Source organism: Manis pentadactyla, chromosome 2, assembly GCF_030020395.1.
Source record: "Manis pentadactyla isolate mManPen7 chromosome 2, mManPen7.hap1, whole genome shotgun sequence".
Taxonomy (NCBI): Eukaryota; Metazoa; Chordata; class Mammalia; order Pholidota; family Manidae; genus Manis; species Manis pentadactyla.
Genome location: NC_080020.1, coordinates 204064543 through 204078882, shown reverse-complemented (window position 1 = coordinate 204078882; position 14340 = coordinate 204064543).

Below are 14340 nucleotides of genomic sequence, written 5' to 3'. Positions count from 1 at the left end.
TTGAATCTCAGTATCTCTGAGTATTCTCCCTGTCTTTCCTTTCCAACCCCTCTAATCTCCAGAGGACCATGTAATGTTGGTTTGTGTTCCCAGAGCAGATCTCCAGGGGTGGGTACTTAGCAGTCCTGGGATTACACTCCCTCCCTACTCTGTTTCTCTTCCTCCTGTTGGTGAGCTGGGGTGGTGGGAGGCCTTGGGTCCTGCCAGATCATGGTTGTGTTGCTTTACCCTTTTCCATGAGGTCTTCTCTTTCCCCCATATGTAGGCCATCTTTTGCATCTTCTTTCTGTTCATTCTTTCAGGATTAGTTGTATTTGCTATATTTTCATTTTATATGTTGTTTTGGGAGGGGGTTTCTGCCTCACATCTCACACTGCCATCTTGTTTAATCCTGATACTCTTGCCTCTTCCCATCTTAACTGTTTTTAAATGTGAAGTTCAGTAGTGTTAACTGTAGTCACTTTTTTGTGCTACCAACCTCTAGAATTTTTTTATCATGCAAAACTGAACTACTCCCCATTTCCCTGTTCCTTCTAGCCTGTGGTGCATTGGATTTTGATGGATATATTTTTCTTGTTTGTCTTCTTTACTAGTCTCTAAGTTATGGAACTTAAACATCTTTTGCCTCATGGCTTGTCACTTAGAGAAGCTTAATAAATGTCTGCTGACTGATTGCAAGAATCAACAACAGAATGAGTCTTTTTAAGTAGAGTTGTAATAATAATAGTAAGTTGAAATATGTGGCTGGCATTGTTATTTGCTTTTCTAAACCATTCCCTTTACTTCTTCCCTTCATACCATAACCCAGATTTCATTCATGATGACAACATGCCTAGTCCTGAGAATGACTCTTGAATGGTCCAGCCAACATGGTCCTCAACTTTACTTGTTCTTACAGATTCCTGTCCCTACTCCATAATTCTGAATCATTTGGTCTGAAGGAAGGCCTAGGCATTAGGTCTTTTAAATCTACCACTAGGGTAGAGAACTACTGTCAAATTATTCTGTTCTGTGACAGATAGTTGCTGTTCCAAGCTTTTTAGTCCCTGGGGATGGCCAGATGGCTCATGAAACTTTGCCAAGTCTTCTGGAAAACTTTTAACTTTTCTTATAAATGGGACAAATAAATACCAGACAATTCAGTGGTACGGCATCTTCCTCCTTTTTCTTTCTGGGATGCAGTGCAATGCCCTATTCCATGGTAGCAGCCTAGCAACCACACGACAACAGCATTAAGAACAAAAACCTACTAAGTTAAGAAATGGGAAACAAAGTTGAAAATAGCCTGAATCCTTAATAACATTGCTGAACACTAGGACTATCTACTTTTCTTGTTAAGTAAATAATAAATGTCTTTACAGTTTAATGCCCCTAACAGTGGCTCTTCTATTTTACTTGCTGACAAAAGAATTCTGAACTAAAAAAAAGGGTGTCATAGGTCACACTCAAGCTGGATGCAGGTAAATCCCCAAGATGAAATGTTTTCAGAAAACCTGGTTAAAACTCTAAAAGTAGTTGCTTAAGTGTGTAACTGCTATCACAAAGGTCTGCGATACTTTCATGAACCACATCTGAAACAGTTACCAAAAATAGACCAACACTGGGTATACTGTAATTCTTACTCAGTTTTTCATTGATGTTTTTATATCCCAGTCATTAATATAAGCATGGTCAAATGATATTTAATTTAAAATATAACATTAGTTTATTGTAACAGATTCTTATTGAGCATCAACTCTGTAGAAGGTGCGATTTTAGCTGAACATTTGGGAAACAGCACTAAACAAAACTAATAGTTCCATCTTTAAAAATATCCCAGTGGCACTTGTATTCTAGTTGGGGACTGACAGATGCAGGCAAAGAAACTGTCATCATAATAAATAAGATATGTGGTGTGTTAGAAGATGAAAAGTGCTATAAAAAAATAGAAGAGGCTGAGATGGGCTAGGAGTGCAGGACAGAATGTGACTCTAAGTCAAGTAGAGAAGGCAGGCCTCCTTGATTTTACTTTTGACACTTGATATATTTTTACTTTGATAAAAACATCATTACAGAGAATGAAGTATAACCTTAAATAGTAGATCTGTTTTCTGAATATGTACTGTAACCAATAAGGGCTCTGCAAAGGGCCACTGAAGTTCACACCTAAGGGCTAAAGGGTTGATCCTTGCTTTTTGTTGAGATTGTATGCCCTCCTGTCTATCTTACATTCTCTTAGACATGTTCTTGCATATACTCTTTGGAATTCAAAAGTTGGCATTATTTTCTGCAGTTTGAATTTATAGAATTAAAAACAACTGTTTTCAAAAATCATAATTATGTCTGCTTTAGGTGTGGGGAATATGGCAGTGAGCAAGCCTGAAAAGGTCCACGCTCATGGAGCTCACTTTCTAAAAATGGAAAAAAGTTCCTTTCTAGGTTAACAAGCATGTGAGAGTTCCTTGCTCCCTTTGGGTCTGGGTTTATTTTTGCAAGATTTACATAGCTGGACATTGTGATGGCAACAGTCTTCCCTATTTGAAATTGAGAAGGGATGCAACCAGTAGTGGGCCTTCCTTTCTGACTTATGGCAGGTGCCACTCTTGTTAGTCTTGGCTCTCCTGCTTGCCCTGGTTGGTTTAACAGCAGTTTTATGAGTTCCCAAGGAAAACCCACCAACCATGAATGCAAGGAGGTGGGAAAGAGACAGATATAGGCATTAGTCTCTCCAAGAGTCTTCCTCAGGTTTTACCTCACCTAATTCCTTGAGATATTTATAAATGATGTAAATTTTGTTAATTTTTATGTAAAGCATTACGAGAAATAGAGCAAACACTGAAAATCAAAGAGAAGACTGTTCTTTTGTAAAAAATATCTATGAAAAGAGAGACAACTTCACCTTTAGCCAAACTGCAGCAATGTTTGGAAATCCTCTTGTTCTCTTTAGGGCAACTGATAATCATAACATTTTGCTCACACACAAAAAATTATGAAGTACAAATAGAAGTTTCTAGAGGTCAGGGCCTTCAAGAGATGTAGTCTAGGCTGGCTGATGTTTTATGACTGAGTGGGTGGTTTCAGCTGGTTTGGTTTTATGAAATGAGAAAAAAAATTCTGTTTGAACTGCTCCGTGTTCTGTTTTCTTCCTTGAGTTATTGTGATGGCCTTCTGGATAAAAAGTTTTATGGCACCAAATCGAAACTGTTTATTTTACCCAGGCCTCAACATCTGACAGAGGCAAGTCATCCAATCTTACATCCTCGATCGAGTGTAAACAGAAGTGTGATAAGATACAACCTGAGGAACAAATCTAAAAAATAGTAATCATCATGGGAACCAGTTTTTTGTAAGGATTTTCCTATTCATTTCACTTGATTGCATTAATACTCACACTGCCCACAGAAAGGGGATTTTATGATGTAACATTATTCTTTCCTTTCTTTGTTTTTTAACTGTTGAGCAAATATTTCAGTAAGTAAATGTCAGAAGAAAATCTATATTGGCTCCCAAGTTGCTTGGTGTTGCTTCTATGGTTTTGAAAATCAATATGGCTCTATCTTTTGTGCATAGGCGTAATTCAATAAAAATGTTTAGAAACCAACAAAAATCTTTTTTTCGATATATACCTAGGAAAAGGCAGATCAATAGATGGAGTCTTAGTGAACTCATTCAAATTTTGTTTCCTTTGGAGTTGATAGTTTAATCTATTTAAATACAAGTTTTAGTTCAACCAGTCCAACATTTTACAAGAACAATGATACAACTCAAAATACTAATTTATCAGAGTTTATTTTGGGGATATTTCTATAATAGTCTGAATGAAAATGACCACTTGTGGTAAATATTGCTGAGACTTGATGAGATAATAGAGTAAGTTTCCTATGAAGAGGAAAAAAAAAGGCTATAGAAAAAAGATGGGTTTAGAAAGATTTCCATTTATCATTTAGGAGATTCCCACATTTTATATAAAGACTTTCAGATCATATGAAGCCCATGATACACAATGCCAACCATGAATCGAATGATCCTATTTATAAAAATAATAATATTAACAATGAGAGATTTCCCAGAGAAGAAGTTTCTCATAAGAAACTTCACCTGAAATGGTGAATATACTCTCATCTTCCTTTGTTACAGAGGTTCTGTTTTCTATTTGAGGGATCATTCAAAGTAAGATATTTATTTGGATATGTAAAGTTAAACTTTCCCCCAAGCATCATTAATGACATATTCAGGTTCAAAATTCTCTTAAACCTGATCTTTGAGTCATGAGCTTTGCCAGTTTTTCTTGCTCTGCCTTTATTTCTGATGGCTGCATATTAAGAAATGGACTCCCTAAATTTTCATGAAGTGTGATAACTGTTAATATATCTCTTCAGCCCTGAACAGAATTGAGATATAGTTTTTTGAACATCAGCATCATGATTATAGTTAAAATTAAATGAAATTTAATTTTAAAACTGACCCATCAGAGAAGGCCTTGATGCTACATCTTGTTTTCTGTATGTAGTGTTGATCATATACACATCTTTGCCCTGACTGTCATTCATGGCAGTCATTATCAAGAGATATTCACAGAGCTAAATCAGAGAGCCTCCTAAACTCGGATTTCCTTAAACTTTAAGAGTATTCTCCCCTTATATATCTGGCTCTATCCCTGCCTCTTCTCCTGCAACTTTCTTGCTTCTAAACTTGGATATTCTAATTGAATGAGAGAATAGTGAATAGCAGCAAAACAGACTGCAAATATGGCTGGTTAAGCTGCTAAAACAGGAAAAAGATATTTTAAAAAGCTTAACAATTCATAGCACATTGTTTCTGGAATCATGGTGGTTCCCACTTATCAATTAAGTGGTTTCCCTTTTGCCAGTAGATACGATACTACTCAATAATATCTACTACAATCTTCCTATATGCATAGAACTATGCTAAGCCCTTTCATTTACATTATTTCATTTATTACTCTCAATAACTCTATGATTAGTGGGTGCTGTCATTAGCTTCACCGTAAAGATCAGGGAATTGAAGAACCAGTGGGGAAATGAGTTCCCCAAGGACACACACTGCTAAGGGGCAGAGCTGAGAATGGAATTCTTGCTGCTTAACCTTGATGCCCAGGCTCTTCTCTGCTATACTTTACTCTTTCCCATTCAAGAGATGTGCAGTAGATACTTCAGGTAACTATGCAGTAAATGCTTATTCAAAATTTGTTGGCTAATATACACAGTTGCGTTGAGACATGTTACTATTATTTATACTCATTTCAATTAGATCTGTGCATTTGTCATGTTCAAATGCCTTTTCTTAAGACACTGATTTTTATCTTATTTATCTGTTCCTTATGTTTGTTTTAATTTCTAATATTGTTATTAGGGTTATATATTGCACAGCTGTATTATTATGCAAGTAGGGTGGAATTGGAGTTTTACAGTAATGAATTTGATGCATTGTTTGGGAATGTATTGACTCTTTCCTCTGGGTGTAAAATGCTCTCTATATCAATGGTTGAGCTTGTTTTTTGTTTAAATCTTCTGTAACAGATTCTGGCAAACTTTCCTTAAAGAACAGAAAGTAAATACTTTAGGCTTTGCAGACCTGTCATAAGAGATGACAGGCTATTTTAAGTTTATACAGTTTCCATCATAATTACTTAACTGTTATTGTAATGCAAAAGCGGCCACAGGCAGTATGTAAATGAATGAGTATAGCTGTGTTCCTATAAAATTTTATTTACAAAAATAGGCAGCCAGCCTGCAAGCTATAATTTGCTAATCTATGTTATAGTACTTTGTTTGTTATCTACCTGACCTATCAGTTGCCTGTAGGATGTGTTAAAATTTCCAAATAAATTCATTTTTATTCTTGATTTATCTTCTTAAAAACTTGTCAGTTGTTACTTTATAATTTTGAATAGTAGAAGAAAATGAATTTTGAAAATGTGAGCTGACTGAGACAGGCTGAGTGTGTCCTTTGTAAGTCTTTTAACCCCTTGCGTCTCAGGGTCCCTCTTGTGTTAAATGCTGGATAATATTGTTTACCCCATATGGATTGAGGGTTGAAGATTGAATAAGTTAATGCAAGTAAAGCTCTTAGAACAGTGCTTGGAATGTGATAAGCACTAAATGAAGGTGAACTATTATTATTATTATTTGAGATGTTGTTAGGTACTTTTAGGGATATAATCATTATACCATTTGATTTACATTCTTTTATATATAATATTTATATTTTTCCCTGCTATTTTTGGCCTTGAATTTACTTTCATCTGACATTAAAATTTCTTCTCTGGCTTTCTTTTAGCTCATACTTGCCTTTTATAGCTTTATCCTTCCTTTCATTTTCAACTCTTCTATATGTAAGTGTGTATCTGTAAACAACGTGTTTTTGTGTCTTATTTTTTGTTTGTTTTTAAGTCAATCTAATACTCTATTTATTTTTGTTGTTTAGTTTAACCATTTACATTTATTTTAGTTATTGCCATATAAGAGTTATTGCAATCACCTAATTCATATTATCTTTTTTATGCTTTCATTGGGTTAATTTAGTTCTCCTCTCCTTCCTTCCAATAAATAAATCAAATATGCTTATGCTGGTTAGACAATTACACCTTTCTTGTTTTTATGTATCTGGTGGTTACCTAAAACTTATTAAGACCCACTATTATGGTTGTTTTTCCCTTTACAGTCTTGATTTTATCAATATATCTTTCCCTTGAAGATTGGACTCTAAAGCAAACTGCCTGAGTTTGAATCTTGGCCCTGTCTTTTACTGACTTTGTGTCCTTGTATAGATTTCTTAACCTCTGTGTGCCTCAGTTTCCTCATCTGTAAAATGGACTCTCACTGCAATCTCTACTTCCCTCTTTCCTGAAGAAAGACCACTTAGTATCATCCCATTTAGTTCTGGGCTATGTTAATTTTTTTGCCCTTGCATTTTTAGACAAAATAAGCTGTATTGAATTATTCACTCACCCTTTCTTTTTATCTGACTTTACTTTTTTTCTTCCTGTTACTTTTTCTAAGAATGTTTTCACAGGAGGTCTTGTGTGGTAAAGCTTCTAAGGCTTTGCGTTCAGTAAGTATTCTTATTGTGTTCTCATATTTAAATAAGCTTTACTAGACATAAAAATTTAAGTTTAATGTTCTTTTCTTGAAACATTAAAAAATATCTTTCCATTGCCTTTTGTGTAACTGTTAAGACTAATAATCTGAATTTTATTCCTTGTAGCCAATGGCTCTTTCTTTCTAGAAGCTTATAGGATTTTCTCTTAGACTTCACAGTCCTTTAGTTTCCCCCACAAATGGTGTCTAGATTTTGTTTCTCTCTTCTGTTCTTTTCCTTCTCTCTCTTCTGTTTGGTCCTTGGTACACTATGTGCCTTGTTAATCTGAGGTCTTTCATCTTTAATTCCAGGAAATTGTCAGTCATTAATTCTTCTAATACTTACTTACTTTTGTTTACTTTCCCACTATACTATTAGGCAGATGGTAACACTCTTATTTTCGTATCTCTTAACACATATTCATAATATCCCACATGTATTCCTTCTGTTAATCTATCCCTGAATCCTTCTGGGATTGTTCTTTGAGTTGGTCTTCCAGCTCATTACGTTAGTCTTCCGTTGTATCCATAGTCTTTCATGGTTCTTTGTTGGCTCTTTAAAATTCTTGTTTCTGCAACATCATGTAACTGATACTTGATCTTATGCTTACTTTAAGTTCATAATCTAGTTCTCCCATTAATTCAACTTTGTTTACTCTATGTTATTGCTTGTCATCTTCATTTTATAGCACTTGTGTTATTCAAATTCCATTTTTCCTTCTGAGCTCTTATTTCTTTGGGGTTATTTGCTACTTCGGCTTTTAATGATTATCCAGGGAGAGGAGTCTGAAGCTTAGACCCTTGTCTGTAAACCTAGTGAGACTGCCATTTTCTCCCCCTTCTATGTCATAACTGCCTTTTCATTCTCCAAGCATCTCTTACAGGTTTTATGTTAGCTTTTTAAATGCATGTGATTTCCTCTTGGATGGTTTTTGTTTTGTTTCACTTGTTTTTGCTCTTTGGTTGTGCTTCCTTAGTGTTGGGTTCATGAGAGGGAGCTAGCAGCCTGGGCTCATTCAGTGTCATGCCGTGAGTGTATATAGTCCTTATAATATTGCTAGTTCTCTAGCTGTATCACTGTGTTTGAAAATGACAGTGTGTACCATGGCTCCCAAATTTCAGTAATTTTAGTAATTGCTGCATATCACTGTATAATTGACTTGGCCATACGAAACACTATCTCTAGAGACTTCTGACAGGAATAAATGGTGTGCCTGTAGTATTTTTACCTCAGTTTTCTTTATGGGCCTGAAAGGGCTAATACTCTTTCTTTCAAGGATGTAATTCATGTACATGAATGATGATTCTCTGATTCTCTCTCTTATAATCCTTACCAGCCTTGATTTACTATGACAAGAAAGTCACATCTTAAAATTTATGTTATTTTAATAAAAAGTTTAAATTGAATTTTACTTTCATTGATTTCCACAAAGTCAAGCAATTCACTTCAGCAATATAAATCCTGCACCTACATCAGACCTGTCAAGCAATGATAATGAAGAGTGATGCTCTGTTCTTTTCAGTTTTCAAGCAACTTTCTACTCTTGTAAGTCTTCTTGTGGGGAGATTTGCTTGAGAGTTCAATACGGCATCTTACACCCACCTTGTGGAGCTCATATAATATTTATCTCCCTGGGTAAAAGTTATATTTAAACTGTAGTTTAAATTAATTTAGTTTTTTTAATAAGAAATTCCTGTTAAATTTCTGAATGATAGGTTAGTTGATAGAAAGAGTTTGTGTTAAGCAATGAAATTTACTACTGAGATGACAAGTAAAAATGTTTCTCTCTTGAGGTCTTTAAATATAGGATGTATTTATATCTTTCTGAGATGGCTAGCTAGCTTAAGGGCATTTTTAAAGATAAAAGGATTGTGATGATATCTTTTCTAACTCTATTTGAGCCCTTTGATTGAAACCACTCTCCAATTATAGCTAAAAAAGACACCCTTTAAAAAGTGCTTTTGTGAAGTTGATATTTTTTAAGGGACTGTAGGTAAAGACAGACATACAACCTTGAAGGAATTGTATTTCAGATGAAATTTTTTATTAACTAATTCTTCTTCCTTCTGTCTCCCAGTCATTTGTATCTGCTCTTATTGCTCTTTATTTTTTGTTCTAATAACTCCTGGAAATATCTGAGCTGTTCACTTTACTGCTCCCTAACCCTGGTATTGGTTTTATAGCTTTCTTAAGATTTGCCTATGTACACACACTTCCTCCTTCCATAACCTCTCCTCTCACACCCTCAAACAAATATGTCCTAGGGATTTAAACTAGAACAATAAATGTTTCTACAGGTGGGGCCTGACTTTTCCCTAGCTTTATCAATCATTGTGATATTCTTGACCTCTTGACCCCCTCACACATTCCTTTCCAGGGAAAAGTGAATTATTTACCTGGGTAAATTTAGGAACAGGAAGTGGGCGTTCAGGTCCTGGACACTTCGCCTCCCCTAACCTAACAGATCCTAATCTATTCTCCTCTAGGCTTTTGTTTCTGAAATGAAAATAGCTTCTCAAACTAGATAAGTCATTAATGCAATGCTGTTAGAATGAGTTTTTATAAAAAGGTCAATGGAGAGTCATTGAAAGATTTGGGAAGCCAAGGAAGAAGAAAAAGAGGTCTATTAAGGTGTGGTAAAATATTAAATGAATTTGGCAGGCAGGAGATCATTGGCTACCTGAGAAGGAATAATTGTTGGTGGCAAGAATGAATGGGAGCTGGAGGGAGCAGAGATAGCAAATGTAGCATGTTTTATAAAAAGGCTGTAAAGGAAAGAGGAGAAGTAGGGCAATACTTAGAAGGGGTCTTGGGAGCAAAGGATGATGTAAAGATGGAAGAGATGAACCAAAAAAGAGCTGTGTGAAAGGAGAAGTTGAAAGTATAAGAGAGATCATTGATAGGATTATAAAGATCATTGATATAATTATTGTTAGAAGGTAATGGGCTCAGAAGTAGAAGTGAGTCGATCCTCTGACCAGATTTTGAGTACATATTCCACTGAGTTTTTGTTTCAGGGTTAGCAGCCTTTTGGATTCAGTCTGAGTGTTAGCCCTCAGATTTAGTCTTCTTATATCCTCCTAAAATAATTTAGACACCCTTCTGTGTTACCATTGCACCATGTACATTCCCCACTGAGTCTTATCATAGGTGTACATATCTGTTACCCTTACTAGCATCTGAGATCCCTGAAGTCAGGGCTTTGGTCTTTCTGGTCCCAAACCACAGCCATTAAGTAGTTTATTAGTAACTAACTGCCGTCTCTTTGTATTTGTACACACAACCCGAAAGGATGGATCAGGAATGGCATTTTTCAATTTCTCTGTGGTTCAAAGCTTTAAAATATCTTTTTGGACTTAAGTAGTATGGACATAAATGGCAACCCAGAAGTGATTTACCAACTAATTTGTACTTTAATTTAGATTTTACCTGTGATACTGGACCCTTTGTGGTCTCTTTGCTTTTGAAGTAACTGTATGCATGAAGCAATGTGTTTAGCATCTTCTTATGCGAACATACATTATCTAGCATTGAAAGCTGTTGCTTTTAATTTGTAATAAGAATGAAGTGACACCTCACTTCCAATTCTATTTTTAAACAGCATAAGCAAATCTATACAATTTTAAATGTATTTTTTGGGTTGATAATACATTCCCACTCTTTAAAATTGGAGAGACACAAAGACTATACAATGAAGTTCTCCTTCCTACCATATCTTTAGCCACCCAGTGTCCCCATCCCCTAGATGACAGTTATGTGTGTGTGTGTGTGTTCTTATAGAGATATTTTATGCACCTTCAGTATATACTTGCTTTACATATTATGTTCTGCACCTTGCTTTTTACAACCTGAAGCGCAGTCTTGCCCTTGACCTCACATCAGAACTGGATCCTAACTCTAAATGGAATGCTACTCACCCCGTAGTCCTTGCTGACCACCTATCCCTAACCCTAGCCCTGGCCCCTGGACTTGAACCATCACCATCACCATGGACATAACCCATGCATCACCTTAAATCCTTAAGTGCAATCTCTCAGTCACCATCACATGAGAACAGCAAAGTAACTCCAAATGTAACCCTATCCTCCCAGTACACCTTTCTGATCACCTAACGATAACGCTAGACCTGGCTCCTGGACCTTACCCACCTCACTGTCACCATGTACATCACCCATGCATCATGTTTACCCTGAAGCACAATGTCGCCCACTCCCACATCAGAGTGGGAACCTAATTCTAACTGTAACCCTATCCTCCCATTACACCTTACTGTACACCAACCCAAATTCTAGCCCTGGCCCCTGGACCTGACCCCCCTCACAGTCACCATGGACATCACCCACATGTCACCTTACCCTGAAGTGCAATCTCGCCCTCATATCAGAATGGGATCCTAAATCTAAACCTAAACCTGTCCTCTCCATACACCATTCTGAACTCCTAAGCTGAACCCTAGTGCTGGCCCCTGGACGTTGCACATAACTGTCGCCATCGACATGACCCAAGAATCATCTTAACCTAAGGCACCATCAGGCCCTTGCCCTCTAATGAGAGTGGGACCCTACATCTAACCATAACCTTATTCTCCAAATACACCTTATGGAACACTGAACCCTAACCCTATCACTGGTCCCTGGACCTTACACATCACTATACCATGGCCACCACCCATGCATCACCTTAACCCTGAAGCATAATCTTGCACTCGTCCTCACAGTAGAACCGGATCCGTTCTCTAACTGGAATGCTAACCTCCCCTTAGCCCTTACTGAACACCTAACCCTAACCCTAGCCCTGGCACCTCGACCTGACACCTCATCGTCACCATGGACATCATACATGCATCACCGTAAACCTGAAGTGCATTCTCGCCATCGCCCTCACATCAGAACTGGACCCTAACTCCAAACGTAACCCTATCTTCCCAGTGCACCTTTCCAAACAACTAACCCTAACCCTAGCCCTGGCCCTGGGACCTGACACACCTCTCAGGCACCATAGACAACACCCATGCATCACCTTAACCCTAAAGTTCAATCTCACCCTAGCCCTCACATCAGAGCCACACCATAACTCTAACCGTAACCCGATCCTCCCCATACACCTTACCCTAAACCTAACTCTAACCCTAGCCGTATACCCAGGACTGACCCCTCATCGCTCCATTGATGACCCCCACTCCTCACCATAAACCTGAACCACAAGCTCGCCCTCGCCCTCACATCAGAGCTGGACCCTAACTCTAACTGAAACCCTGTCCTCCCTATACACCATTCTGAACATGTAACCCTAACCCCAGCACTGCCCCCTGGCCCTTACACTTCACCGTCACCATGGACATCACCCATGCATCACCTTAAACCTGAAGTGCAATCTCTCGATCACCATCACATCAGAACCGCAACATAACTCCAAACGTAACCCTTTCCTCCTAGTACACCTTTCCGAACACCTAACGATAATCCTAGCCCTGGCTCCTTGACCTTACCCCCCTCACAATCACCATGTATGTCACCACTCATCACGTTTACCCGGAAGCACAATCTCGCTCTCTCCCTCACATCAGAGTGGGACCCTAAATCTAACTGTAACTCTATCCTGCCCTTACACCTTACTGTACACCTATCCTAACTCTAGCCCTGGCCCCTGGACCTGACCCCTCAACGTACCATGGACATCACCCACGCAACACCTTAACCCTGAAGCAATCATGCCCTCGCCCTCACATCAAAGCGAAATCTCGCCTTCACCCTCACATCACAGACGGACCAAACTCTAACCAGAATCCAATCCACCCTATAAACCTTACCGATAAACTAACACTAACCCTACCACTGTCCGCGGGACTGACCCCTCACTGTCACCATCGATGTCCCCAGTGACTCACCATAAACCTGAACTTCAAATGTGCCCTCGCACTCACATCAGAGAAGGATCCTAACTCCAACTGTAACCTTATCCACCCTGTACTCCATTCCGAACAACTAGCCCTAACTCTACCTCTGGTCCCTGGACGTTACACCCCTCACCAGCATCATGGATGTCACCCACACGTCACGTAAACCTGCAGCACAATCTTGCCCTCACCCTCACATCAGAGCGGAACCCTAAATCTAACCGTAACCCTATCATCCGCTTCCACCTTAATGAACACCTAACTCTAAACCTAGCACTGGCACCTGGACCTGACCCCACACCTTAACATGGACACCATCCATGCATTACCTTCATCCTGAAGTGTAATCTTGCCCTCGCCCTCATAGCACAACTGGATCTGTTCTCTAACCATAATGTTATCCTCCCCTTAGCCCTTACTGAATACCTAATCCTAACCCTAGCCCAGGCCTCTGGACATAACACCTCATCGTCACCATGGACATCACATTCGCATCACTGTAACCCTGAAGCACAATCTTGCCATCGCCCTCACATCAGAACCAGACCCTGACTCCAAACTTAACCCTATATTCCCAGGACACCTTTCTGAACATCTAACCCTAATCCTAGCCCTGGCCCCAGGACCTGACACACCCCACATTCACCATGGACATCACCCATACATCACCTTAACCCTGAAGTGCAATCTCGCCCTGGCCCTCACATCAGAGCCATACCATAACTCTAACCGTAACCCGATCCTCCCCATACACCTTACAGAAAACCTAACTCTAACCCTAGCCCTATACCCAGGACCTCTCAGCAATGTCCCTAATGACTCACCATAAACCTGAACCTCAAACTCTCCCTGGCCCTCACATCAGAGCTGGGCCCTTAATGCAACTGTAACCCTATCCTCACTGTACTCCATTCCAAACAACTAACCCTAACCCTAGCCCAGGGCCCTGAACCTGTCACATCATCATCACCATATACAACACCCATGCGTCACCTTAGCACTGAAGTGGAATCTCGCCCTTGTGCTTACATCTGAAAAGGATCCTAACTGCAAATGTAACCCTAAGCTCCCAGTACACCTTTCCAAACTCTTAACCCTAACCCTAGACCTGGCCCTTGGACCTCACTCACCTTACCATCAACATGGACATCACCCAAGCATCACCATGACCCTGAAGTGAAATCTCGCCCTCGCCCTCATATCAAAACCAGACCGGAACTCTAACCAGAACCCGATCCACCCCATTTACCTTACTGATAAACTAACCCTAACCCTAGCCCTGTCCCCAGGACTGATCCCTCACTCTCACCTTTGATGTCCCCCATGACTCACCATAAACCTGAACTTCAAACTTGCCCTTGCCC